Consider the following 27,485-nt stretch of genomic DNA (forward strand, 5'->3'; position numbering starts at 1 on the left):
CTCTGTTGCCCCTTTCAGTGACCTGTGGACCTGTACACCTAGATCTCTCTGACTTTCAATACTCTTGAGGGTTCTACCATTCACTGTATATTCCCTACCTGCATTAGACCTTCCAAAATGCATTACCTCACATTTGTCCGGATTAAACTCCATCTGCCTTCTCTCCTCCCAAGTCTCCAAACAATCTAAATCCTGCTGTATCCTCTGATAGTCCTCATCGCTATCCACAATTCCACCAACCTTTGTGTCGTCTGCAAACTTACTAATCAGACCTGTTACATTTTCCTCCAAATCATTTATATATACTACCAAAAGCAAAGGTCCCAGCACTGATCCTTGAGGAGCACCACTAGCCACAGCCCTCCAATCAGAAAAGCACCCCTCCATTGCTACTCTCTGCCTTCTATGACCTACCCAGTTCTGTATCCATCTTGCCAACTCACCCCTGATCCCGTGTGACTTCACCTTTTGTACCAGTCTGCCATGAGGGACCTTGTCAAAGGCCTTACTGAAGTCCATATAGACAATATCCACTGCCTTACCTGCATCAGTCACCTTTGTGACGTCTTCTAAAAACTCTATCAAGTTAGTGAGACACGACCTTCCCTTCACAAAAACATGCTGCCTCTTGCTAATACGTCCATTTGCTTCCAAATGGGAGTAGATCCTGTTTCGAAGAATTCTCTCCAGTAATTTCCCTACCACTGCCGTAAGGCTCACCGGCCTGTAGTTCCCTGGATTATCCTTGCTACCCTTCTTAAACAAAGGAACAACATTAGCTATTCTCCAGTCCTCCGGGACATCACCTGAAAACAGTGAGGATCCAAAGATTTCTGTCAAGGCCTCAGCAATTTCCTCTCTAGCCTCCTTCAGTATTCTGGGGTAGATCCATTAGGCCCTGGGGACTTATCTACCTTAATATTCTTCAAGACGCCCAACACCTCGTCTTTTTGGATCTCAATGTGACCCAGGCTATCTACACACCCTTCTCCAGACTCAACATCTACCAATTCCTTCCTTTGGTGAATATTGATGAAAAGTATTCATTTAGTACCTCGCCCATTTCCTCTGGCTCCACACATAGATTCCCTTGCCTGTCCTTCAGTGGGCCAACCCTTTCCCTGGCTACCCTCTTGCTTTTTATGTACGTGTAAAAAGCCTTGGAATTTTCCTTAACCCTATTTGCCAATGACTACTCGTGACCCCTTCTAGCCCTCCTGACTCCTTGCTTAATTCCTTCCTACTTTCCTTATATTCCACACAGGCTTCGTCTGTTCCCAGCCTTCTAGCCCTGACAAATGCCTCCTTTTCTTTTTGACGAGGCCTACAATATCTCTCGTTATCCAAGGTTCCCGAAATTTTCCATATTTATCCTTCTTCCACACAGGAACGTGCCGGTCCTGAATTCCTTTCAACTGACATTTGAAAGCCTCCCACATGTCAGATGTTGATTTACCCTCAAACATCCGCCCCCAATCTAGCTTCTTCAGTTCCCACCTAATATTGTTATAATTAGCCTTCCCCCAATTTAGCACATTCACGCTAGGGCCACTCTTATCCTTGTCCACCAGCACTTTAAAACTTACTGAGTTGTGGTCACTGTTCCCGAAATGCTTCCCTACTGAAACTTCTACCACCTGGCCGGGCTCATTCCCGAATACCAAGTCCAGTACCGCCCCTTCCCTAGTTGGATGATCTACATATTGTTTTAAAAAACCCTTCTGGATACTCCTTACAAACTCTGCCCCGTCCAAGCCCCTAGCACTAAATGAGTTAAAGTCAATATTGGGGAAGTTGAAGTCTCCCATCACAACAACCCTGTCGTTTTTACTCCTTTCCAAAATGAGGGAGAATGTGAAGGATGGGGGGGGGGGGTGAAGGGCTGGTATAAAGGGGCCTCTTAAAGGTTGGGGGTGTTAAGGGTGGGGGTCCTGGAAGAGGGGGTGGGGAGGCGATAGAGGGATGTCCTCATTTGGGGGGAGTGGCGTAATTCTCTTGTGTGTGGGGAGTGACATTGCCCAAGGGTGGGAGACCCTCGAGTTCACTTAGAAATCTGGGCACCCTTTCAAAATGGCCGCCCGACCTCTGAGGAGCTAGTCTCACCGGCGCGTTCCGGTCCCTGGTGTTGAAAACATTTCTAAACGTGGATTTGACCAGAGTAAAGCTCCCCAAGGCACTAAAAAATGACTAAATGGTGCGATTTAACGGAAATGAACAGAGTTCCGTGTCATGCGCATTTAGTCGAGTGTTAATCCAGACAAATGCGAGGTGATGCATTTTGGTAGATCCAATTCAGGTGGGGGCTATAAAATAAATGGCTGAACCATCAGGAGCAGAGAGACACAGAGAGATCTGGGTGAGCAGGTCCACAGATCCTTAAAAGTGGCAGCACAGGTGGAAATGGTGGTGAAGAAAGCAGATGGCAAGCTTGCCTTCAGAGGACAGGGTATCGAGTATAAAAGCTCATAAAGTATGTACAGCTTTATAGAACGTTGGTTCGGCTACAGGATGTGGGGGCTTTGGAGAGAGTACAGAAAAGGTTTACCAGGATGTTGCCTGGTATAGAGGGTATTAGCTATGAGGAGAGATTGAATAAACTGGGGTTGTTCGCCCCAGAGAGATGGAGGCTGAGGGGCGACCTGGTAGAAGTTTATAAAATTATTAGAAGTATAGATAGGGTGAACAGTTGGAGGCTTTTTCCCAGGGTGGAAATGACAATTACAAGGGGGCACAAATTCAAGGTGAGGGGGGATAGGTTTAGTGGAGATGTGCGGAGGAAGTTTTTTTACACAGAGGGCGGTGGTGGCCTGGAATGCACTGAGTGAGGTGGTTCAGGCAGATACGTCAGCGACCTTTAAGACGTATCTGGCTAGGCACAGGAACAGATGGGGTACAGAAGGATACGGGCAGTTGGTCTAGATAGGACACGTGATCGGCGCAGACTTGGAGGGCCGAAGGGCCTGTTCCTGTGCTGTGTTGTTCTTTGTTCTTGTTTCCCAGCTCTGGTAGCACCGGGAATGATCCCGCTTCTAATAGGACTGTTTTATTCCGGGGCCTCAACAGGGAATACCCTGCTGAGGCCGCAGTTAGTCTTATTTCCTGCACTGAGGAACTCTGCTTTCAAGACCTCCCAACCGGGCCCCGGACACTCCCAATGCCCCAACTCACCTACAAGGGAGTCACTAAGCCCACCCACCTTACCTGTAAGGGCAGGGCACCCAAGGCCCAATCCCCAACATGGGTAAAATGCCACATGGGCTCCTTGGCACTGCTAGCCTGGCTCTGGTAGTGCCCCTGCCAGCCTGGATTGGCCATCTGAGCACTCTGGCAGTGCCAGGGTGGCCTTGTGGCATCAGGAGTGCCAGGGTACCTACCACCATGCCAAAGCCCAGACACCCAGGTGCCCCCGATCCTCTGGGAGACCTCACCCCAGGTACCGGTAGGCCTGGTCCCTGCTAGTGGCGACCACTTCTAACCAGCGCTCGCCTGGGCTCTCCGAGGCGAAGTCATTCGATCCCAATGCCTTGGGTAGATCCGGATACGGACCCCGCCCATTGTGGGTGGAATCCAGATTGCAAGACGCCTCTCGTGGAGTTTACCAGCCGCATCGTGCCCAGTTCGGGTGCGACACGGCTGTTTGATTTCACCCTAAGCGTGGATCTCACCCAAAAGGCTGGCGAGGAACACCCCACAAAACACACCCAAAATAACACTTTGAAATCGCTGTTCCCATCTGGCTGATGGCACAGTGGTTAGCACTGCTACCTCACAGCTCCAGGGTCCCAGGTTCAATTCCGGCCTTGTCACTGTCTGTGCGGAGTCTGCACGTTCTCCCCGTGTGTGCGTGGGTTTCCTCCGGGTGCTCCGGTTTCCTCCCACAGTCCAAAGATGTGCAGGTTCGGTGGATTGGCCATGATAAATTGCTCCTTGATGAGCAGGTGGGGTTCCAGGGATAGGGATGAGGCTCTTTTGGAGGGTCGATGCAGACTTGTGAGGAAAAAGGTTTTTATGCAGCGAGTGGTAATAACCTGGAACTCACTGCCCACAAGGGCAGTGGAAGCAAAAACATAATAATCTTTATTGTCACACTGTAATAAAGTTACTGTGAAAATGCCCTCATCGCCACACTCCGGCGCCTGTTCGGGTACACAGAGGGAGAATTCAGAATGTTCAATTCATCCAACAGCACGTCTTTCGGGACGTGGGAGGAAACCGGAGCACCCGGAGGAAACCCACGCAGACACGGGGAGAACGTGCAGACTCCGCACAGACAGTGACCCAAGCCGGGAATCGAACCCGGGACCCTGGCGCTGTGAAACAACAGTGCTAACCACTATGCTACAAACAACCGATGATTTCTGAAGGAAACCGGATGCAATAATTCGATTGAAGCAAATTAACTTGCAGAACTACAAGGATCAAGTGGGGGGGGGGACTCAGGTTGGTTTGCGAGAAGCAAGCATGGAGTCGATGGGCTGAACAGCCTCCTTCTGTGCTGTTATTTACTCAATGAGTCTATGAAGCGGAGCTATCCAGCTACGTTCAGTTAAGCTGGATTGCTGAAGTCTTTTATCCCTAATTTGAAAAGGCTGTACATTTTACGTTTTGGATGCATACAACATATTTGAAAAGAGAATATTTGCCAGAATATGAGTGTGGCACCAAATGGATAGCTCTTTCAAAGGGCAGGCACAAACATCCTGGGCTGAAATGCTTCCTTCTGTTATGCATGATTCTGTGAGTGATTATTGCAGTGAAAATATGTGCAAACTACGCTTTCTACCTCTTCATCCAAAGTAACATTACCCTTTAAGTACCCTTTAAGGAAGGTCATATTATATACTTTGACATATCACTTTACCACAGAGGACTCAAACAGCAGCACTTCCAATGGTTCTAGGCCTATAAAAACAGGCTTCTGTCAGCTGTCCTTTTATCACACTCACTGACAAGGAGACTTTATATCCACCGACTGGAGAATCTAAGTTGCCAAGGTTTTCGTGTGCAATTGCTTATTTTTAAGTTCACAACTTTCAGGCAATAAGCCAGTTCTGTAAACAGGAAGATTCACCAACGTTGTGGTGACTTATAACTAGAATATTCAAAATCTCTTAATAGATAACAGAGCGAGGGGAACAGATCCAGTATTGTGGTCTGGTCTGGAACTGTGTTGCAATATTCAAAAAAATAAGTCCCCCCCCCCTCCCCCACCCCTCCCGCCTGCCCCTCCCTCCCGCCGCCCCTCTGGCCAGTTTGAAACCTCCTTGATGGTGGCTCCATGCTGTGTACATCATTTCCCATTTGGATCACACCCGTTGAAAATGTTGTGATCTGCTGCATGCAGGTTGGTTTATTTTAACTGACCAAGTATGAATGAGGTTCACGTAGCTGAGGCGTTTCCACAAAACCGGACTTTAGTAAGTCAGAAGCCCCATGAAGTGGCAATCATTTGAAATGAAAATGAAAATCGCTTATTGTCACAAGTAGGCTCCAAATGAAGTTACTGTGAAAAGCCCCTGAGAGAGGCATTTGAAAAACCTTGAAAATTCTTACGCGTTTATATATCTGCTGCTAACCTTTTTGAAATGAATGTTTCTTGCTACGCCCCACGCCTTCCCTATCCTGACCGTGTGGCAGAAAATAATCTGTCTGCATCAATAGCTGCATCATTGATCTGTGGGGTGAGAAAATAAATTGGGAATAAATGCATCCCCAGGATATGTGAATGGATGATTCAAATCTTGAACTCTCTCTCCTCCTGAGCTGGGAATCACTTGGAAATGTAAGAAAAAAATGATATTTTTATTAGGGAATAAGACCATAAGACATAGGAGCAGAATTAGGCCACTCGGCCCATCGAGTCTGCTACGCCATTCGATCACGGCTGATATTTTCTCATCCCAATTATCCTGCCTTCTCCCCATAACCCCTGATCCCCTTATTAATCAAGAAATGATATGAAGGGATATGGAACCAAGGCGGGCTCAGAGTACAGATGATCTAATGAAATGGTGTCACACAGGCTGGAGGAACGAATAGCCTACTTGTGTTTCCATGATCAAAACACTCCACTTAGAATCATAGAATGAGACCATTTGTCCCATTGTATTCCTGTTGATTGTCTGCAGGAGCTACTAACCTAGTTCTACTCCTTTGCCTTTTCCCCATTGCCCTGCAAATGTGTTCTTTTCAGTTTCTCATCCAATTCCCTTTTGGAAGGTCAGGATTGAATTTGGTTCACCACACTATCAGGCAATGCATTTCAGATAATATGCATTTATGTGAAAAGGGTTTCCTCATGGCATTTCCAGTTCATTCGCTAATCACCTTAAATCGAGGTTCCCTGGTTATCGTCCCAGATTACACCTGCAAAGAGGGTTAGGTTAAAATTGGGCCACCACCCTTCCTGTGTAATTACCACAAAAGATTAGCTTACTTCAAGCTTCCTGCTCATTCACTCATTCGTCAGAAGCTGATTTCCATGTCAGAATAGAATTTTAAATTCTACATATACAACAGAATCTTTGAATTTCAGGATAAACGCCAATTATCAATCCAAAATAAGGTGAGAAATAAAAGACAGAGAATAGATATGGAAATTAGAGAAAAGTAAATTTAGTGTTTGGAACAGTCCTCCATCAAGGTATTTCAGATAAATCCATTTGGGTTATTCAAAAAACACAGTTCGATGACCTGGCCAGAAGTCACGTGTATCGTAGAGATGGGTGTGTTTGATGGTCTGATTGCCTCATTCTCATCTTGGACTTGTTATCCCATCAGATTCCAGGACCATCCAGCAGCAGCCGCCGACCGAGGAAGCGAGGGAAACGCAGCGGTCTGCAGGTTAGACTGAAGCAACGCGGTTTCAAGACCCCTCTCCCCAGCATACTCCTGGCAAACGTCCAAGCGATTGAAATCAAGCTGGATGAACTTAATGCCTGACTTACCTCTCAGAGGGAAGTAAGAGACTGCTGTGTGCTCTGTTTCACAGAGACATGGCTCACCCCTGCCTCACCGCACTGTGCCATACAACCTGAAGGCTTCTCAATTCACCGGGCGGACCGCACTGCGTCATCAGGCAAAGCGAAGGGTGGAGGGGTTTGCCTCCTTATCAACTCCTCCTGGTGCTTGGATGTGGCGACTCTCGCGACCTACTGCTCCCAGACCTGGAATACCTGACCGTGAAGTGCCACCCATATTATCTTCCACGTGAGTTCACTTCAGCCATTATCACAGCAGTCTACATCCCACCCCAGGCAGTAGTGAGGAAGGCGCTGGACGAACTATACACAGTAATAAACAACTGCGAAACAGAACACCCAGAGGCCTTGTTCATCGTGGCCGGAGACTTCAACAAGGCCAATCTCAAGAGTGTACTGCCAAAATTTCACCAGCACATCTCCTGTCCCACCAGGGGCGACAACACTCTTGACCACTGCTACTCAAAAATCAAGGGCGCCTACCGTTCCATCCCCCGACCGCACTTTGGGAAATCAGACCATAAGACGGCGCTCCTTCTCCTGGCATACAAGCAGAAACTCAAGCGGGAGAATCCAGCTAAGAAGGTTGTGCAGTGCTGGTCCGAGGAGACAGAAGAGCTCTTACGTGACTGCTTAGAGACAGTGGACTGGTCCATATTTAAGAACTCAGCGACCAACTTAAATGAGTATGCCACCACCGTCACAGACTTCATCAGCAAATGTGTGGACGACTGCGTGCCAAAGAAAGTTGTACGTGCGTTCCCCAACCGGAAAGCATGGCTCAATCGCGAGATTGACTCCCTACTGAAGGACAGATCTGAGGCGTTCAAGGCAGACACCCTGACCTATACAAGAAATCCAGGTACGACCTCCGCAAAGCCATCCGGAATGCCAAGAGAGAATATCAAACCAAGCTAGAGTCACAGACAGACTCTCGGCGGTTGTGGCAAGGACTAAACAACATAACGGGCTACAAAGCGAAGCCGAACAGTATCTCTGACAGCAGCACACCCCTCCCCGATGAACTCAATGCATTCTATGCTCGGTTCGAGCAGGTAACCAACAATCCGCTGGCGAGTGCCCCAGCAGCCCATAATTCACCCATACCCACCATCACAGCTTCCGAAGTCAGATTGGCCTTCCTGAAACTGAACCCTCGGAAGGCGACTGGCCCAGATGGGATCCCTGGTCATGCACTCAGAGCCTGCGCTGACCAGCTGGCAGAGGTATTCACGGACATCTTTAACCTGTCCCTACTCTACTCCGAAGTCATAACCTGCTTCAAGAAGACCACCATCATACCAGTACCAAAGAAGAACCAGGCAACGTGCCTCAATGACTACCGACCAGTGGCCCTGACTTCAGTCGTAATGAAGTACTTCGAGAGGTTGATCATGAAGCGCATCACCTCCATACTCCCAGAAGGCCTTGATTCACTGCAATTCGCATACCGCTGCAACCGGTCCACATCAGACACCATTTCCCTGGCCCTACACTCATCCCTAGAGCATCTCGAAAACAGGGGCTCCTACATTAGACTCCTATTTATTGACTACAGCTCCGTCTTCAACACCATAATCCCAGCCAAGCTCATATCAAAGCTCCAAAACCTAGGACTTGGCTCCCCACTCTGCAACTGGATCCTCGATTTTCTGACCAACAGACCACAATCAGTAAGAATGAACAACAACACCTCCTCTACAATAGTCCTCAACACCGGGGCCTGCAAGGCTGCGTACTTAGCCCCCTACTCTACTCCCTGTACACACACGACTGCGTGGCAAAACCTGGTTCCAACTCCATCTACATGTTTGCTGACGATACGACCATAGTGGGCCGGATCTCGAATAACGATGAGTCAGAATACAGGCGGGAGATAGAGAACCTAGTGGAGTGGTGCAGCGACAACAATCTCTCCCTCAATGCCAGCAAAACTAAAGAGCTGGTCATTGACTTCAGGAAGCAAAGTACTGTACACACCCCTGTCAGCATCAACGGGGCCGAGGTGGAGATGGTTAGCAGTTTCAAATTCCTAGGCGTGCACATCTCCAAAAATCTGTCCTGGTCCACCCACGTCGACGCTACCACCAAGAAAGCACAACAGCGCCTATACTTCCTCGGGAAACTAAGGAAATTCGGCATGTCCACATTGACTCTTACCAACTTTTACAGATGCACCATAGAAAGCATCCTATCGGGCTGCATCACAGCCCGGTATGGCAACTGCTCGGCCCAAGACCGCAAGAAACTTCAGAGAGTCGTGAACACCGCCCAGTCCATCACACGAACCTGCCTCCCATTCATTGACTCCATCTACAACTCCTGCTGCCTGGGGAAAGCGGGCAGCATAATCAAAGCCCCTCCCACCCGGCTTACTCACTCTTCCAACTTCTTCCATCGGGCAGGAGATACAGAAGTCTGAGAACACGCACGAACAGACTCAAAAACAGCTTCTTCCCCACTGTCACCAGACTCCTAAATGACCCTCTTATGGACTGACCTCATTAACACTACACCCTGTATGCTTCACCCGATGCCGGTGCTTATGTAGTTACATTGTATATGTTGTGTTGCCCTATTATGTATTTTCTTTTATTCCCTTTTCTTTTCATGTATTTAATGATCTGTTGAGCTGCTCGCAGAAAAATACTTTTCACTGTACCTCGGTACATGTGACAATAAACAAATCCAATCCAATCGTGGGACTTTTTACAAATATCTCACTCACAAAATATCAACGGGTGGGATTTGTGACCAAAATACCCCGACATCGTTTCCCCATGTAGGATTAGTTCACTGCGTGACTCTCTGATCAGTGGAGAATGAATCACCATATTTACTGAGCAATTATAATCTTATAAATTTAGAGCTCAGAAGTGCAGAGGTTATCTGGACCACCTGGCCTGATGCTGCTTCTTTACAAGTGTGGTCATTCTTACTCCCACGTTCCTGATTTTTGACCATAATCCTGTATGCTCCTTGCTGGTTTAGCACACTGGGCTAAATCGCTGGCTTTTAAAGCAGACCAAGGCAGGCCAGCAGCACGGTTCAATTCCCGTACCAGTCTCCCCGAACAGGTGCCAGAATGTGGCGACTAGGGGCTTTTCACAGTAACTTCATTTGAAGCCTACTTGTGACAATAAACGATTTTCATTTCATTTCATATCCTCAAGTGCCTGTTCAAATTCCCTTTATATTGCTTACCAAATGAGTTTCCGCCACCTTTTCAGGTAAAGACAGGCTCCAGTTCCAGACAGGTCACTGAATGAAAACAGTTATCAACTGCTCTCTATGGCGCGATTTAACCGGCGAAAAAAGTCTCCAGGTTTAGTGCTGCGTTTCCCATCGTTTAAAGTGCCGGGAACGAGCCCATGATCAAACGGGACACTTACTTTTATGGGCCTTGGTGGGGGCCTGATCCCTAGTGTGGGCAAAATGCCGCCTAGGCACTGCCAGCCTGGCACTCTGGCAGTGTCCCTGCTAGCCTGGCAGCCATCTGGGCATCCTGGTAGTGCCAGGCTGGCAGTGCCCAGGTGGTATCAGCAGCACCAGGGTGCCAGCCTGCCCAGAGACCGACCACCCAGGGGCCACCAATCACCTGGGGGACTGTCTCTCCCAAGTGCCGTTCCGCCTGGCCCAATGCTATCTGTCGCCCGGCTGGGTCGCCTCAACGAGGCTGTTAGATCCGAAATACCTGTAACTGCACACTTAAATATGCAAATTTAGGTTGTGTGTGGCATCCATATCGCAACATCGCACGAGATCCCGTTAGATCTCGCAAAGCGTAGCGAACCAAGTCAATTCTGCGAGAGGTCTCTCGCGAGATTCACGGCCACATTGCGTCCGGAGTCTGCCACGAACCAGCCACGCCCTACATCTTTGGCTAAGATTTTAAATGTATGACCTCTGATATTTGACTCAGTCATCAGTAGGAATGTTTTCTCTATCTATCCCAAAGTTCTCCTCATCCTGAAGAACTCCAAGGGTCAGCTATTCATCTCTTGTTGCAACTTTCCAAATCTCTCTGGATAACCTATCCCTGGTAACATTGTGATTAAACCCCCTCTGTACCCTTTCTGAGACTGTCACACCTTTCCCGAGTTGGGATGTCCAGAATTGTCCACAATTCTCCAGCCGAGATCTAACCAATGATTTATAAACATCTAGCTTTTATATTTTATTCCTCTATTTAGGGCCCAAGTAATTCAAGTGTCCTTTAATCACCTTATCAACTTGCCCTGTCACCTTTAAGGGTTTGTTGTTTATTGTTTGACAAAACCAGTTGGCGAGCAGAATGTTTAAGCTTTGCCTGACCAATGTTTAACACAGTCTTCACAGTGGAACAGGGAAACATTTCCAGGTTGAGCTGAGGCAGAGATAATAATCCCGCAGATGAAAGATTGTTGTTTATTGTGTGATTTGCGGATAGACAGTGCAGTCTTACATGCATTATGTCAGGATGGAACAGGCATGCTGGAACTTCCAGTCTTTCCTGACCCTTTTAGCTTTTACCTACACACTGCAATGCCGGTGTTTATCACAGTGCAGAATACTGCCACAAGCACTCAAATCCCTTAGATTAGATCTTCAGTTTGTAGGTGGTGGAATAAAATTATGGGGATGAATTTCCTCAGGATTCTTCCGATTTGTCCAACTGCGGAAAGGCAGGGATTCTGGAAAAATGACATGTTCTATTTAATAGGAGCTTTCTGAACAAGTATATCTGCACTTATTTAAACTGGGTACACTTTGGAAGTAATATGCCAAGAATATTCCGATCAGAATCATAGAGCTGGGGCTGGGATTGGAAGCAGGAGGAGGGCTGGAAATGAGCCCGTTCAGCCACCGTGCTTGGTTCCAGTCCACCGCAGGGCCATTTTCTGTGACAGGGTTCAGGTTGGGCCCAGCAGGGCTACCCACCCACACCCTGATGAAGAACCGAATTCAGCCCAATTTAAGAAGGCAGACTGAAAGACCCTCCCTGCTGGTCTGGGTGCGGACCCCCCCCCCCCCCCCCCCACCCAACCCCCTCCTCCCACAAGATGGTGGCCAGACCGCTGAGTTGACTTTTTAATGAAAGATTTTAAAAAGTTGGAGAGAGGGCGCCTTCATGTTCAAGAGTCCTCCCTCTTACTTACCCACCATTACAACCTGTTGCTTCTCACAAGCTGGAAGGTCTCGGATTGACCATGAGAGCCCCCCCCCCCCCCCACCATCCTTACTTGGTTGGGGAACCTGCCTCCATACCAATTAAGTCACTGATAAAATCCCCGTGAGTGACTCAAAAACAGGAAATGCTGGACAATCTCAGCAGGTCTGACAGCGTCTGTGGAGAGAGAACGGAGCGAACGTTTCGAGTCTGAATGACTCTTTGTCAAAGCTGCTGTTAAAGCCAGTGAGTGACTGTTCGGGGTGGATCTGAGATATGGAAACAGTCCCAACCTCTGCTTCCCATCCCAGAGGCAAAATCCAGCCTCTGAAATCTAACATCACAAAGGGGTCGGCCATTTAGGCCATCGTCTCCTTGCCAGCTCTTTAAAAGTGCTATCCAATTATTCCCACTGTCCTCCTTTTGTCCATAACCATCCGCTCGTCCCCATTAAAGTACTTATCCAAATCCTATTTCTAAAGTTACCATCAAATATTCTTTCATCAGCCTTTCAGACTGTACATTCCAGACCATAATAACTTGCTGCTTAAAAATTATTCCTAAATATTGACTCTGATCTTTCTGCGGTCTGTTTTATATCTGGTACTTTCCAAGCTTTAACAATGAATAACACACACTGTTGACCCTGAAAATATATAAACCAGCTTCGCGATATGTCAGACAAAGATTACTATGTTGGATAACATGAATTTCCAGAGGGGAAAGCATGAGTTACAGAATAGGTTTTAAAACCAGGCACCCCACTTCTCAAAGAGTGTGTGAAGGGATTCCAGAGAGCCAATGAGGTTATCAGATATCTGCCCCATTCCTCAGGATGTTTAAAATTACAGAGAATGTACAGCACACACAAACAGGCCATTTGGCCCATCTGATCTATACTGTTGTTTTTGCTCCTCACAAACCTCCTCCCTTTCTATATATACTTTTATTCCTTTCTCCCCTACGGGCTTAAAGTGCCACTTGCTAAAATGATGTATTCTACTTTTTTATGTAGTTGACCTACAAAGCTGTTATTTATATTGCTAAATATTGATAAAAATATGGGGCGGGATTCTCCCAACCCCGCGCTGGGCTGGGGAATCGCCACAACCGCGCCACGCCGCCCTGACGCCGGCACGCGATTCTCCGCGGAGATTCTCGGCCGGTTGGGCAGCTCTAAAAAGGCAGGGTCCCACCAGCGCCGTCCGCACCTGGTGGCAGCCGGTGGGAACTCTGCGCGCAGGGTCGGGGGACGGCCTGTGCGGGGGGGCGGGGGGGGGGGGCTCCGACCCCAGGGGGCGGGGGGGGGCTCCGATGGGGCCTGGCCAGCGATCGGGGCCCACCGATCGGCAGGCCGGCCTCTCGCTCCCCGGGCCTATTTTCTTACGCGCCGGCCCCTGAACGCTCGCGCCATGTTGCGTCGGGGCCGGCACGTTGAGGGAGGCCACCGCGCATGCGCACAGTTCCCGCCGGGATGGGAGGCTGGATGGGACAGCGTTTCCGACGGCGTGGACACTCTGCCGCCGAATGGGAGAATCCCGCCGATGAACTGTAATGGCTAGCGGATGCAACCTTTGGCAAGTTAGGACAGGAATTGCTTGGGGTCTGTCAATAGTTGCGGGGGATTGTTCGGTATCAGAAGTGGGGAATGCGATAGAAATATATCATATTATGGTCGCCAGCGTCGTTGACCTAACCTCTGAAATCTAAATCAAAATCACTCAGTAACATAAGCTCCTGTTCCATTCTCATGCAATGAATTCCAATTTTTACATTTGCACCTGCTCTAGTCTGTCCTTCTTGACAATGTGTCATGTGCAGTGTTAGAACAATCATATCCTCCAATCCTTATAAACGTGGGACTTGTATCACTTAAATTATCAAGGAAATAGAAAGATATCATACCTAAACCCCTGTGAACACCTCTCTCAATATATTTCAACTCTTTCATGCGAGTCAAGCAGTAATTCAAAGTTCTGAACTTGCATAGTAACAGGACAATCTTGTCCCGTGCCTTTGAAGCAGGGCCTGGCCTTGACCAATGATCTAAAAACAATTGGGAAACAGCTGATGCTCAGTGATCCAGAATGTCGGGGTCATTTCTGTCTCAGCAGGATTTGAAAGAAGCAACACCAAAGAGCATCAGCTTTCAAATTCTTTGTGGATCAGAAACTGAAAAAACCCAAATGCAACTGCCGTAGGATTTCTCCAGAAGCCCTCTCCTGCAACCCCTTTCATGTTATTGCAAATGATCATTTCCTGACGTACAACAGCAACTGGCATTTCTGCGGTAACTTTAATGTAGAAAAACATTCCAAACCTCTTCACAGAGAGATGTTAAGATCTGAGAACATAGAACATAGAACTGAACAGCACAGTACAGGCCCTTCGGCCCACGATGTTGTGCCGAACTAGTCTGAAACTAAGATCAAATCAACCTACTCCCAATCATTCTAGTGCTCTCCATATGCCTATCCAATAACCACTTGAAAGTTCCTGAAGTGTCCGACTCCACTACCATAGCTAGGAGTGCGTTCCACGCCCCAACCACTCTCTGAGTAAAGAACCTACCTCGGACATCCCTCCTATATCTTCCACCCTGAACCTTATAGTTATGCCCCTTGTAACAGCTACATCTACCCGAGGAAAAAGTCGCTGAACGTCCACTCTATCTATCCCTCTCATCGTCTTATACACCTCAATTAAGTCACCTCTCATCCTTCTACGCTCCAATGAGAAAAGCCCTAGCTCCCTCAACCTTTCCTCATAAGACCTACCCTCCAATCCAGGCAGCATCCTGGTAAATCTCCTTTGCACCCTTTCCAATGCTTCCACATCCTTCCTATAATGAGGTGACCAGAACTGCACACAATACTCCAAACGTGGTCTAACCAAGGTCTTGTACAGTTGCAGCATAACCCCGCGGCTCTTAAACTCAATCCCCCTGTTAATAAACGCTAACACATTATAGGCTTTCTTCACGGCTCTATTGGATGGCAACTTTCAGAGATCTATGGACATGAACTCCGCGATCTCTCTGCTCCTCCACATTCTTCAGAACCCTGCCGTTAACCTTGTAATCCGCATTCAAATTTGTCCGACCAAAATTAATCACCTCGCATTTATCAGGGTTAAACTCCATCTGCCACTTTTCGGCCCAGCTCTGCATCCTATCAATGTCTCTTTGCAGCCTACAACAGCCCTCCACATTATCCACTACTCCACCAATCTTGGTGACATCAGCAAATTTACTAACCCAACCTTCAACTCCATCATCCAAGTCATTGATAAAAATCACAAATAGCAGAGGCCCCAGCACTGATCCCTGTGGTACACCGCTGGTAACTGGGCTCCAGGATGAAAATTTACCATCTACCACCACCCTCTGTCTTCTATGTGATAGCCAGTTACTGATCCAATCGGCCAAATTTCCCTCTATGCCATGCCTCCTTACTTTCTGCATGAGCCGACCGTGGGGCACCTTATCAAACGCCTTACTAAAATCCATGTGTACAACATCAACTGCTCTACCTTCATCTATGTACTTAGTTACCTCCTCAAAGAATACAATCAAACTTGTGAGGCAAGACTTACCCCTCACAAATCCGTGCTGACTATCCTGGATTAAGCTGTATCTTTCCAAATGATCATAAATCCTATCCCTCAGGACCCTTTCCAATAATTTACCTATGACCGAAGTGAGACTAACTGACTTATAATTCCCAGGGTTATACCTATTCTCTTTCTTGAACAAGGGGACAACATTCGCCTCTCTCCAGTCTTCTGGCACTATTCCTGTAGACAATGAGGACATAAAGATCACAAAGGCTCTGCATTCTCATCCCTTGCCTCCCAAAGAATCCTAGGATATATCCCATCAGGCCCAGGGCACTTATCTATCCTCAGGCTTCTCAAAATTTCTAACACATCTTCCTTCCGAATATCTATCTCCTCCAGCCTACCAGCCTGTATCGCACTATCCTCCTCAACAACATGGCCCCTCTCCTTTGTGAACACTGAAGAAAAGTATTCATTTAGGGCCTCTCCTATATCTTCAGACTCCATGCATACGTTCCTACTACTGTCCTTGACCGGCCCTAACTTCACCTTGGTCATTCTTTTATTCCTCACATAAGCCTTGGGGTTTTCCTTGATCCTACCCGCCAAGTAGGATGCCCCCTCCTAGCTCTCCTAAGCCCTTTCTTGAGCTCCTTCCTAGCTATCTTGCATCCCTCAAGTGCCCTCACTGAACCTTGTTTTCTCATCCTTACATCAGCCCCCTTCTTCCTCGTGACAAGACATTCAACCTCTTTTCTAAACCATGGTTCCCTCACTCAACCATTTCCTCCCTGCCTGACAGGGACATACATATCAAGGATACGCAGTATTTGTTCCTTGAACAAGCTCCACATCTCAATTGTGCCTATCCCTGACAGTTCCTGTTTCCATCTTATGCTTCCCAATTCTTGCCTAATCGCATCGTAATTACCCTTCCCCCAGTTATAAACCTTGTCCTGCCGTATGTTCCTATCTATCTCCATTGCTATAATGAAAGTCACTGAATTGTGGTCACTATCTCCAAAGTGCTCTCCCACAACCAAATTTAACACTTGGCCCGGTTCATTACCCAGTACCAAATCCAATGTGGCCCCGCCTCTTGTCGGTCTATCCACATATTGTGTGAGGAAACCCTCCTGCACACACTGTACAAAAACAGCCCCATCCAAACTATTCGAATTATAGTGGTTCCAATTAATATTTGGAAAATTAAAGTCACCCATGACAACTACCCTGTGACTACTGCACCTATCCAAAATCTGCATTGTAATCTTTTCCTCCACATCTCTGTTACTATTTGGGGGCCTATAGAAAACTCTTAACAACGTAACCGCTCCTTTCCTATTTTTAACTTCAGCCCACACTGCCTCAGTAGACAGATCCTCATCAAACTGCCTTTCTACTCTTGCTACTCCTCCATCTCTTTTACCACCTTCCCTAATCTTACTGAAACATCTAAATCCCGGAACCTCCAACAACCATTCCTGCCCCTGTTCTATCCATGTCTCCGTAATGGCCACAACATCGAAGTCCCAGGTACCAATCCATGCTTCAAGCTCACCAACCTTATTCCTGATGCTCCTCGCTTTGAAGTAGACACACTTCAAACCACCTTCATACCTGCAGGTCCACTCTTGTGATCTTGGTACCTTCCTCAGTACTGCACTACCCTCAACTTCCTGAACTCCAGAAATGCTATCTCCTGGACTACAAATCAGTTTCCCATCCCCCTGCCAAATTAGTTTAAACCCCTCCTCGAAGAGCTGTAGCAAATTTCCCTCCCAGGAGACTGGTGTCCCTCTGGTTCAGGTGTAACCCGTCCTGTTTGTACAGGTCCCACCTTCCCCAGAATGTGCTCCAATTATCCAAATAACTGAAACCCTCCATCCTACACCATCCCTGTAGCCACGTGTTTAACTGCACTCTCTCCCTGTTTCTCACCTCACTAGCACGTGGCACTGACAGCAAACCAGAGAGGACAACATGGTTTGTCCTGGCTCTCAGCTTCCACCCAGCTCCCTGGATTCCTGCTTTACATCCCCGTCCCTTTTCCTACCTATGTCCTTGGTACCGATGTGTACCACGACTTGTGGCTGCTCCCCCTCCCCCTTAAGGATCCTGAAAACACGATCAGAGACGTCACGGACCTTGGCACCCGGGAGGCAACACACCAACCGTGGGCCTCTATCGTTGACACAGATCCGCCTATTCGTACCTCTAACTATAGAGTCTCCAATAACTAATGCTCTCCTGCTCGCCCCCCTTCCCTTCTGAGCCACAGGGACAGACTCAGTGCCAGAGACCTGGTCTCCATGGCTTCCCTCTGGTAGGTTCCCCCCCAACAGTATCCAACACTGACTGCTTCTTCCCCCTCCTTTTAAATGTCACCCAGCTACCTTCATTCTTAGGAGTAACTACATCCCTGAAGCTTCTATCTATAACCGACTCTGCCTCCCGAATGATCCTCAGGTCATCCAGCTCCAGCTCCCTAACACGGTCCTTGAGGAGCTGGAGATGGGTGCACTTCCCGCAGGTGAACTCAGCAGGGCCACTGACGGTGTCCCTCGCCTCGAACATCCTGCAGGAGGAACATTGCACTGCCCTCTCTGCCCTCCCTTCCATTTATCCACTTGACAATTACAGAGAGAGAAAAAAAAGCTGACCTGATTTTCACCCCCCCCCACAGGTTAGAGGTGGTGGAAGGGTGGAGAGAGGAAAAGGAAAGAAAAGCTTACCTCACCAACTCACCACACAGTCTTTTCTTTTGGTGAGAGGAGGCGGGTGGGTGGGAGACGCTACCTGTGTAGTGTCTCGAGTTTAGCCACTGCCTGAAATATATTAGTTCTAGAAACTCACCCGACAGCAGCTTTCCACAATTCACTCCCCGCAACAGCCAATCAGCGTCCTCTTAGATGCAGAGGAGATTTACCTGAATCATACCAGGGTTGTATGAGGAGAGAGTGGAGAAACTGGAATCGTGTTCCTTCGAGCAGGGCAGGTTTAGGGGAGATTTGATTCAAAATCAATCAGGGTTTGACAGACTAAATAAGGGGAAGCTGTTCCCAGTGGGATATGGGTCAGTAGCCAGAAAACACAAATTAGAAGATAATTGTCTAAAGAACCAGAGGAAGGTGAGGTGGTTGAGGAGGGCTGTTGTTTATAAGGACATAGGAGTCAAGGTTTTTTTTTAAACCAGGAAGGATGTGTTGATGATGGCAGATCAAAGAAGGAAAGTTATGCTACCGCTGTACAGAGTGTTCGTAAAACCAAATCTGGAGTATTGTGTTTGGTCTCATTACTTAAGAAAGGATGTAATTTTATAACAAGCAGTTCATAGAAGGTTCACTGAACTGATTCCTTTGATGAAAAGTTGAGCAGGTTGGGCTAATTTTAGGGCTCAGAAGGATGATGGGTCCACAACTTTTCACAATGATCTGGAAGAAGGTCGGCGACTGCTGTATCCTTGGTCAGCCCCACAGTTTCCAGGGCCTGTTCCTCATGGTGGTTGAGGACCCTGATGTCACCCGTCTACGTCCTCTCCTGCTGATAATGAGTCAGCTCCTTCTGTGGGGACTGAGAGAGGGTGCTGTGAGCCACGCGCTGGTGCACCAGGATGAGAGGGTCAGTGGCAGGTGGCCTGCGTGGGTGCCATTGCTGGGTATGGTAGGGTAGCGCTGTTGGATGCCTGGATGCTGGTGGGGCTGGTGGCGGAGGGGGTGTTGCGCGAGGGAGGGATTGTGGTGTTGGCCGCTAACCTGTCAGGAGGGGGGGCCTCAGGGTGGTGTTGGCAGGACCAGTGCCAGTTGCTGGTGCCAGCTTACCTTTTTCCAGCACTTGAATGGTGGTCCTCCTGATCAGATTGCCCACACTAACGGCCGCTGCCACTGCTCCCAAGTGTCATTGGTGACCCTGTGGCTGACCCTCCGCCTCCCTCGGGGAACCGGATGTCCAGAATCCTGGTCAGATCAGCATCCCTGAAGTGCGGTGCTGCTCTCCCTAATGGTATGGCCGTGTGCAGTGCAGAATGTATGGCTCCCCCTCATTAACGGGGGCTGCCGAGCAAGGGTCTAGACGAATCAGCGAGCCAGACAGCCATTTCCGCCCAGGAGCTCGATAACGCGAAGGATCATTTTCTGCACTAAGTGGCATTTGATAGCGGTCAGGAGCTCACCAACGCGGCTGTCGAGGAGTTCACAGGAAACCTCGCTTGTTACGGCACTTAGAACTTGATGTCTCGTTCAATCGCACGCTTAGTCTCTCTGGTGATTTCTTCTTTCTGGCAGTGTGGAGTAACTCCATCAACCTGGGTGCTTCTGCTGGGGTACATTCTGCAGAAACCGCTGCACCTGGCATCTTCTGAGAGTACTGGCAACTTGCTGCCCAGGCATCCTGGTGGGCTTGGTCCATAATGCTATTCGGGAGGGAGTTCCAGGATGTTGAGCCAGTGAAAGTGAAGTAACAGTGATGTACTCCCAAGTCAGGATGGAGTGTCACTTGGGGGGAAACTTCTAGTTGGTGGTGTGTGACAGTTGAGGAGCATTCTACCTAAGATCTTCCCGATTAGTCGAGGTTGTAAGCTACCTGACAAGGTCTTGTGAATATCTAAAGTAAGGCTTGATATTTGGGAGTTCTAATTATAGTATCCACAATGTGCCTTGCGTTCACTACCTTCAGTGCACAGGATAGACTGTGACTTAGATGCTATCTTTTCCTTAACATCGTCTAAATATTTCTAATTCTTGAGAGCCAGGCATGGGCAAGTGACCCTCCAGATAGCCTCAAAGGGTGAGAATATGATGAGTCTTAGTTAAATGTCACTCTTATTTATTAAAATAGACACGGATCTGTATGGTAAAATATATACATAATTTATTTAAAGAAAAATGGTAATACAAGTATTTTTGATAAATGATACAGTTTGACAAATACAGGATATGTGATGAGTTAGCCTGTGACCTCCCTAACTACATAATTACTTAAGCTATAAATATCTCATACTTACATCGACTAGTAGTCTCGGAGCTCGATACTCAATCAAGAGCAGAACTCTACGAGTCGAGATAGCAGCTTGGTCAGATAAACACCCAGCAATCTCCGACACAGCTCTCCAAGCGAAATTCTAACTTTCACAGCCTGTTCTTAAGCATTTATATCTTTTTTGTACTTAGGGAATTTGACTCCCTAGTTATTTCAAGACAAAGAACAGTCTCTCTCTTGGTCGGCAAGACCTTGGTTTCTAGGGAGGTCTAACAGTACATTTGTCCCTAAAGATACAAGGTTGATACCTCCGGTAGCTATCTCCAGAAAAACACCAGCCTCCCTTCTTGGCAGGGTCTCTTGCCAAGCAGTAGCCCCCCCATAGTGGCAAGGCCACTAGACAAGTGATATCCTCCCTTAGTTGGCAGAGCTTATTTCCAGACAAGGCCACCAGACGTAATGAGTTCACTGCATCTGAACTCTTACAAAGATAATGTCTGTAATACATATAAAAAAACATTATTGCGCTACGTAATGGTTTACAAGAGATAATCGACTTCATCAGTCATCAGTTTTTAATATAGGGTTAAATACATGATTTAATATAACATCAGCTCTGATCAGCTTTTAATATAGAGTGAATACATGATTTAATATAAAATCAGTTCTGATCAGCCTTTAATATAGGTGGATACCGCCACATCTTCCTCTTGAACGAAATAAGTCTGGTGGCTAATATCTTCTTCGGATAGTTTTCTTGATGAATGTCCTTGAGTTTCGCTTTTTATGGTCATGGTTCATATTGAATGAATGTCCATCTTTGTTGCATTCCTCTTTTCCTTCTAATTGTTTGGAAAAGGGTTGATTCTGCCACCAGTCCTTCATGGGTGTTTTTCCCATGATATATGCTTCTGATTTCCCAATAGGCGGTTCAGTCCATCTTTTGAGGGTCCATAATAAGAGGAGATAACAACAGAATCCCAAGAGGAGTTTTGCGTTGTAATTTGTCCTCATGTTGAGTGTGATTCTGGGATTAGTGTTTTGGGCAGTTTTCTTTTAACAAGATATGGACTGTGGGTATTTTGTTCAGGAAATTGATTTCTGTTTCAAAGGTACAGTAATCTAAGGTTAATGCATTCAATAATAATATTACAGTTTCCTGTTATAAGGCAAGCTATTCCTATTTCTAATACTAGTTAGAATTAAAATTGTAGATTATACAGGAGTAATGAGCGTGATCTTTCTCCATAGGCTGAGTATCCTCCAAGTATATGGAGTAGCCGGGTTGGCCAATCTGGAAAGATAAGGCAGGTCTAGTCAGTTAGAGTTAGTGCCTAGGTGGGGTACGTCCCATCTATCCTATCTCTGGTGGACATCACTACTTGCTTATCTTAGTGCGGTTTCTGCAGCGCTCGAAATCCATTCGGCCACTTCCTGGCAGCAGATTTTCTTTGTTTTTTACCCAATCATCAAAAGTCTGGGTTGGTGAGCTGGGGTCGTTCAGGTAGGTTTGGTAGGTACTCACATGGATGGGAGAATGGCCATACATGGTTAATTTGGCTATTTCCATTTGGTGTATTTTTTGGGCATTCAATTGCCATGGACCAAATCCAATTTCGTGACTTACTTCGTCACAGACCATTTTCAGCGTAAGGTTGGAAAATGTTGCTTCCGTATGCTCATAGGCGGGGGGGGGGGGGGGGCATGGGGTTTGGTTGTGTCCCCATCCATGACAGAGGGAGAATTCCTTGAATCCTTTCTTAAATTGATCAATTAATCTGTTCTCATCTCGGGCATTCTTGGCATAGAGGACATTTTCCCATTCTGAAAGGACTGAAAATATTTCTTGGAAGTTTTGGGTATCAGCTTGTATTGTTACTTTATGGACATCTTCTTGTCCTCCATCTTTTCCAGGCAGACCATCTATCTATCATCATCTGGGTAGGTCATATGGAAGGTGTCTGTCTGTAGGAACTCTGCTAGTGTCATGGTATTTGGGTATTTATGCCTGGTTTGGAGGCAGTTGGCATACCCTCCTACCCAGAGTGTACATATTGGATTGAATGGAGTTTGCTGACCTGTTTCTTTTTCCATGGTCAGTATTTTGAGGGCTTGTTCAGGGGTACATCCTATTTGGGGTGCTATTTTATAAGAAGTTAATTTCAGGATTATCTTTTCTGCCAGCCTAGAATCGGCTTCATAGTTATCAGGTGCTTGGGGATCTGAAATTATTGGGTTGGAGGACCTTGAGTCATAGTTAAAACAAATTTCTATTTCCATATTAAATTCCCATTGTAGCGCACAAAGACTCCATGAGACAAATAGAGTGAAGTCGATGAGGCTTTATTAAGCGTGTCTGTTCCCCCGCAGCTCGATAGTAAACTGGCCTGCGGGGGAAGACTCCGGCTTCTTATACTCCGCCTTCAGGGCGGAGCTTGAGGTCAACGGCCAACCAGGACCCGGGATCTGTCAGCCAATGACATTAGGGCTTCCAGTCCCACATGACCCCCAATACATACTACCACATTCACCCCTTGTCAAAAATGAACCCGGCGGGGTGATGCTTCGTATGGTGGTAAGGGTTTACAGGGCTGGTCCTGGGAGGACAAAACATTCACATGGCAATACAGTATTGGACAATTTCGTCCTGTTGCAACTATTTACAGAGGGTATAGGAAGAAAAGCAAAATGTTCTTGTGAACAGTCCATATTTGTTTTACATCGGCGCCACGAGTCGGTCGGGCGGTCTGGTCGTCCGTGTCGATCGCCTCGGCCCCGGCGGTGGTGGTGGTGCTTGTACCAGTGTTGTCGCCTCCAGGAGCCGTACGGTTTCAGCTCGGGCTTGATTCTTGGTCGGTGCTGAGGGGAGGGGGACCGATCCTCCTGGGAAGGGGGCGGTCGCGGGGTGCGGCGGTGGTAGGAAGGGGGGGGGTTGGGGTGATGGTGTCAGGGGGGTGTGCGTGTTGCCGGCGGGCGCCAGATCCCGTAGGGAGACCGTGTCGTGTCGGCCGTCGGGGTACTCCACGTAGGCGTACTGGGGGTTCGCGTGGAGGAGGTGAACCCTTTTGACCAACGGGTCCGCCTTATGTGCCCGCACATGCTTTCGGAGCAGGATGGGTCCTGGGGCCGCCAGCCAGGTCGGCAGTGACGTTCCAGAGGAGGACCTCCTAGGGAAGACAAGGAGACGCTCATGTGGCGTTTGATTAGTGCTCGTACATAATAACGACCGGATGGAATGGAGAGCGTCCGGGAGGACCTCCTGCCACCGTGAAACTGGGAGGTCCCTGGACCGTAGGGCCAGTAGGACGGCCTTCCAGACCGTGCCGTTCTCCCTTTCTACTTGCCCGTTCCCCCGGGGGTTGTAGCTGGTCGTCCTGCTTGAGGCTATGCCCTTGCTGAGCAGGAACTGGCGCAGCTCGTCACTCATGAAAGAGGACCCCCTGTCGCTGTGGACGTATGCGGGGTAACCGAACAGTGTGAAGATGCTGTTCAGGGCTCTAATGACTGTGGCCGCGGTCATGTCAGAACAGGGAATGGCAAAAGGGAAGCGGGAGTATTCGTCCACTACATTAAGAAAATATGCGTTGCGGTCGGTGGAGGGGAGGGGCCCTTTGAAATCGAGACTGAGGCGTTCAAAGGGGCGGGAAGCCTTAATCAGGTGCGCTCCATCTGGCCTGAAAAAATGCGGCTTGCATTCCGTGCAGATGTGGCAGTCCCTTGTGACTGTACGGACCTCCTCTAAAGAGTATGGGAGATTGCGGGACTTGATGAAGTGGTAAAACCGAGTGACCCCCGGGTGGCAGAGGTCCTCGTGGAGGGTTTGGAGGCGGTTAATTTGTGCATTGGCACATGTGCCGCGGGATAGGGCATCGGACGGCTCGTTCAGCTTTCCGGGACGATACAAAATCTCATAGTTGAAGGTGGAGAGCTCGATCTTCCACCTTAAGATCTTGTCGTTTTTGATTTTGCCCCGCTGTGCATTATCGAACATGAAGGCTACCGACCGTTGGTCCGTGAGGAGAGTGAATCTCCTGCCGGCCAGGTAATACCTCCAATGTCGCACAGCTTCCACTATGGCTTGGGCTTCCTTTTCTATTGAAGAGTGGCGGATTTCTGAGGCGTGGAGGGTCCGGGAGAAAAAGGCCACGGGTCTGCTCGCTTGGTTAAGGGTGGCCGCTAGAGCTACGTCGGAGGCGTCGCTCTCGACCTGGAAGGGGAGGGACTCGTCGATGGCGTGCATCGTGGCCTTTGCGATATCCGCTTTGATGCGGCTGAAGGCCTGGCAAGCCTCTGTCGACAGAGGGAAGGTCGTGGTCTGTATTAGGGGGCGGGCCTTGTCTGCGTACTGGGGGACCCACTGGGCGTAGTACGAAAAGAAGCCCAAGCAGCGTTTCAGGGCTTTTGGGCAGTGCGGGAGTGGAAATTCCATGAGTGCGCGCATACATTCGGGGTCGGGGCCTATTATCCCCTTGCGCACTATGTAGCCCAGAATGGCTAGCCGGTCGGTGCTAAAAACGCACTTGTCCTCGTTGTACGTGAGGTTCAAGGCTTTGGCAGTCTGGAGGAATTTTTGGAGGTTGGCGTTGTGGTCCTGCTGATCGTGGCCGCAGATGGTTACATTGTCGAGATACGGGAACGTGGCCCGCAACCCATGTTGGTCAACCATTCGGTCCATCTCCCGTTGGAAGACCGAGACCCCGTTTGTGACGCCAAAAGGGACCCGTAGGAAATGGTATAATCGCCCGTCTGCCTCGAAGGCTGTGTACTTGCGGTCACTTGGGCGGATGGGGAGCTGATGGTAGGCGGACTTGAGGTCCACGGTGGAGAAGACTTTATATTGGGCAATCCGATTGACCATGTCGGATATCCGGGGGAGAGGGTACGCGTCTAGTTGTGTGTACCTGTTGATGGTCTGGCTATAGTCAATGACCATCCTTTGTTTCTCCCCTGTCTTCACTATTACCACCTGCGCTCTCCAGGGACTATTGCTGGCCTGGATTATGCCCTCCTTTAGTAGCCGCTGGACTTCGGACCGAATGAAGGTCCGGTCCTGGGCGCTGTACCGTCTGCTCCTAGTGGCGACTGGTTTGCAATCCGGGGTGAGGTTCGCAAACAAGGACGGGGGTTGCACCTTGAGGGTAGCGAGGCCACAGATAGTGAGTGGGGGTATGGGGCCGCCGAATTTGAACGTGAGGCTCTGTAGATTGCATTGGAAATCTAATCCCAGCAAGGTGGGGGCACAGAGTTGGGGAAGGACGTTTAGTTTGTAGTTTTTGAACTCCCTCCCCTGCACCGTTAGGGTAAATATGCAGAATCCCTGGATCTGTACGGAGTGGGATCCTGAAGCTAGGCAAATCTTTTGTGCGCTGGGATAGGTGGTTAAGGAACAGCGTCTTACCGTGTCGGGGTGTATAAAGCTTTCCGTGCTCCCGGAGTCGACTAGGCATGGCGTCTCGTGGCCGTTTATTAGTACCGTTGTCGTCGTCGTCTGGAGTGTCCGGGGCCGAGCTTGATCGAGCGTAATCGAAGCGAGCCGTGGTTGTAGTAGTGGAGTGGGGTCCGTTGTTGCCGTCCAAGATGGCGTCGGGGATGAACAAAATGGCCGCCCCCATACATCGCACATGGCTGGGGGGTCACAAGATGGCGGCGGGGGTGGACAAAATGGCCACCCCCACGCGTCGTACAGGTCTGGGGCGGTCCAAGATGGCGGCGCCCCTCCTCCCCTCGTGGTGGCCGGGACCCAAAATGGCGGCGTCTGCGGGTTGCACATCGGCGCCCCTCCTCCCCTCGTGGTGGCCGGGACCCAAAATGGCGGCGTCTGCGGGTCGCACATGGTGTGCTGGGGGGGCTGGGGGGCGCTAGGATCGCGATCGCTAGGACCGCGAGCGCTAGGACTGCGCAGAGCTCCCTCACCACGAGCGCTAGGACCGCGAGCGCTAGGACCGCGCGGAGCTCCCTCGCCGGGGACAGCGGTGGTCGGGGCCCAAGTCGGCGGCGCCGGCGGGTCAGGCGTGGGGCGCGCGGTGGGGGTTAGGGACGCGGAAAACTCCCTCCTCTCCGTGGAGAGTGTTGGCCGGGACCCAAAGCGGTAGCGCCGGCGGCGGGTCATACATGGGCTGCGGGGAGGGGGGTTGGGGGGCGTAGGCGGCGTGCAGGGCTCCCAGTTCTCCCGGGACCGCGGTGGTCGGGACCCAGAGCGGCTGCTCCTGCGGGTCGCACATGGCGTGCTGGGGGGGTAGGGGCGCGTAGACTGCTTGCAGGGCTCCCTGTTCTCCCGGGACAGCGGCGACCTCGCGGGACCGGCACACAACCGCATAATGACCCTTTTTCCCGCAGCTTTTGCAGATTGCTGCGCGGGCCGGGCAGTGCTGCCGGGGGTGTTTTGCCTGGCCGCAGAAATAACAGCGGGCGCCCCCGGTGCGACTCGGCGTTTGGACCGCGCAAGCCTGTGGGGGGGGTAGGGGGTTTGGCGCGACGGGTACGTATGGGGCCCAATGGGTTGCCGCGCGGTCGGGGCCGTAGGCGCGGGTATGACGCGCGGCCACGTCTAGGGAGGCTGCTAGGGCCCGTGCCTCTGAGAGTCCTAACGACTCTTTTTCTAGAAGTCTTTGGCGGATTTGGGAGGATTGCATACCTGCCACAAAAGCGTCGCGCATTAACATGTCCGTGTGTTCGTTTGCGTTTACAGACGGGCAGCTGCAGGCTCGTCCCAAAATCAGCAGCGCGGCGTAGAACTCGTCCATCGATTCTCCGGGAGCTTGCCGTCTCGTCGCGAGCTGGTAGCGAGCGTAGATTTGGTTAACTGGGCGAACATAGAGACT

The sequence above is a fragment of the Scyliorhinus torazame genome, chromosome 11, assembly GCF_047496885.1.
Source record: "Scyliorhinus torazame isolate Kashiwa2021f chromosome 11, sScyTor2.1, whole genome shotgun sequence".
NCBI classification, from domain to species: domain Eukaryota; kingdom Metazoa; phylum Chordata; class Chondrichthyes; order Carcharhiniformes; family Scyliorhinidae; genus Scyliorhinus; species Scyliorhinus torazame.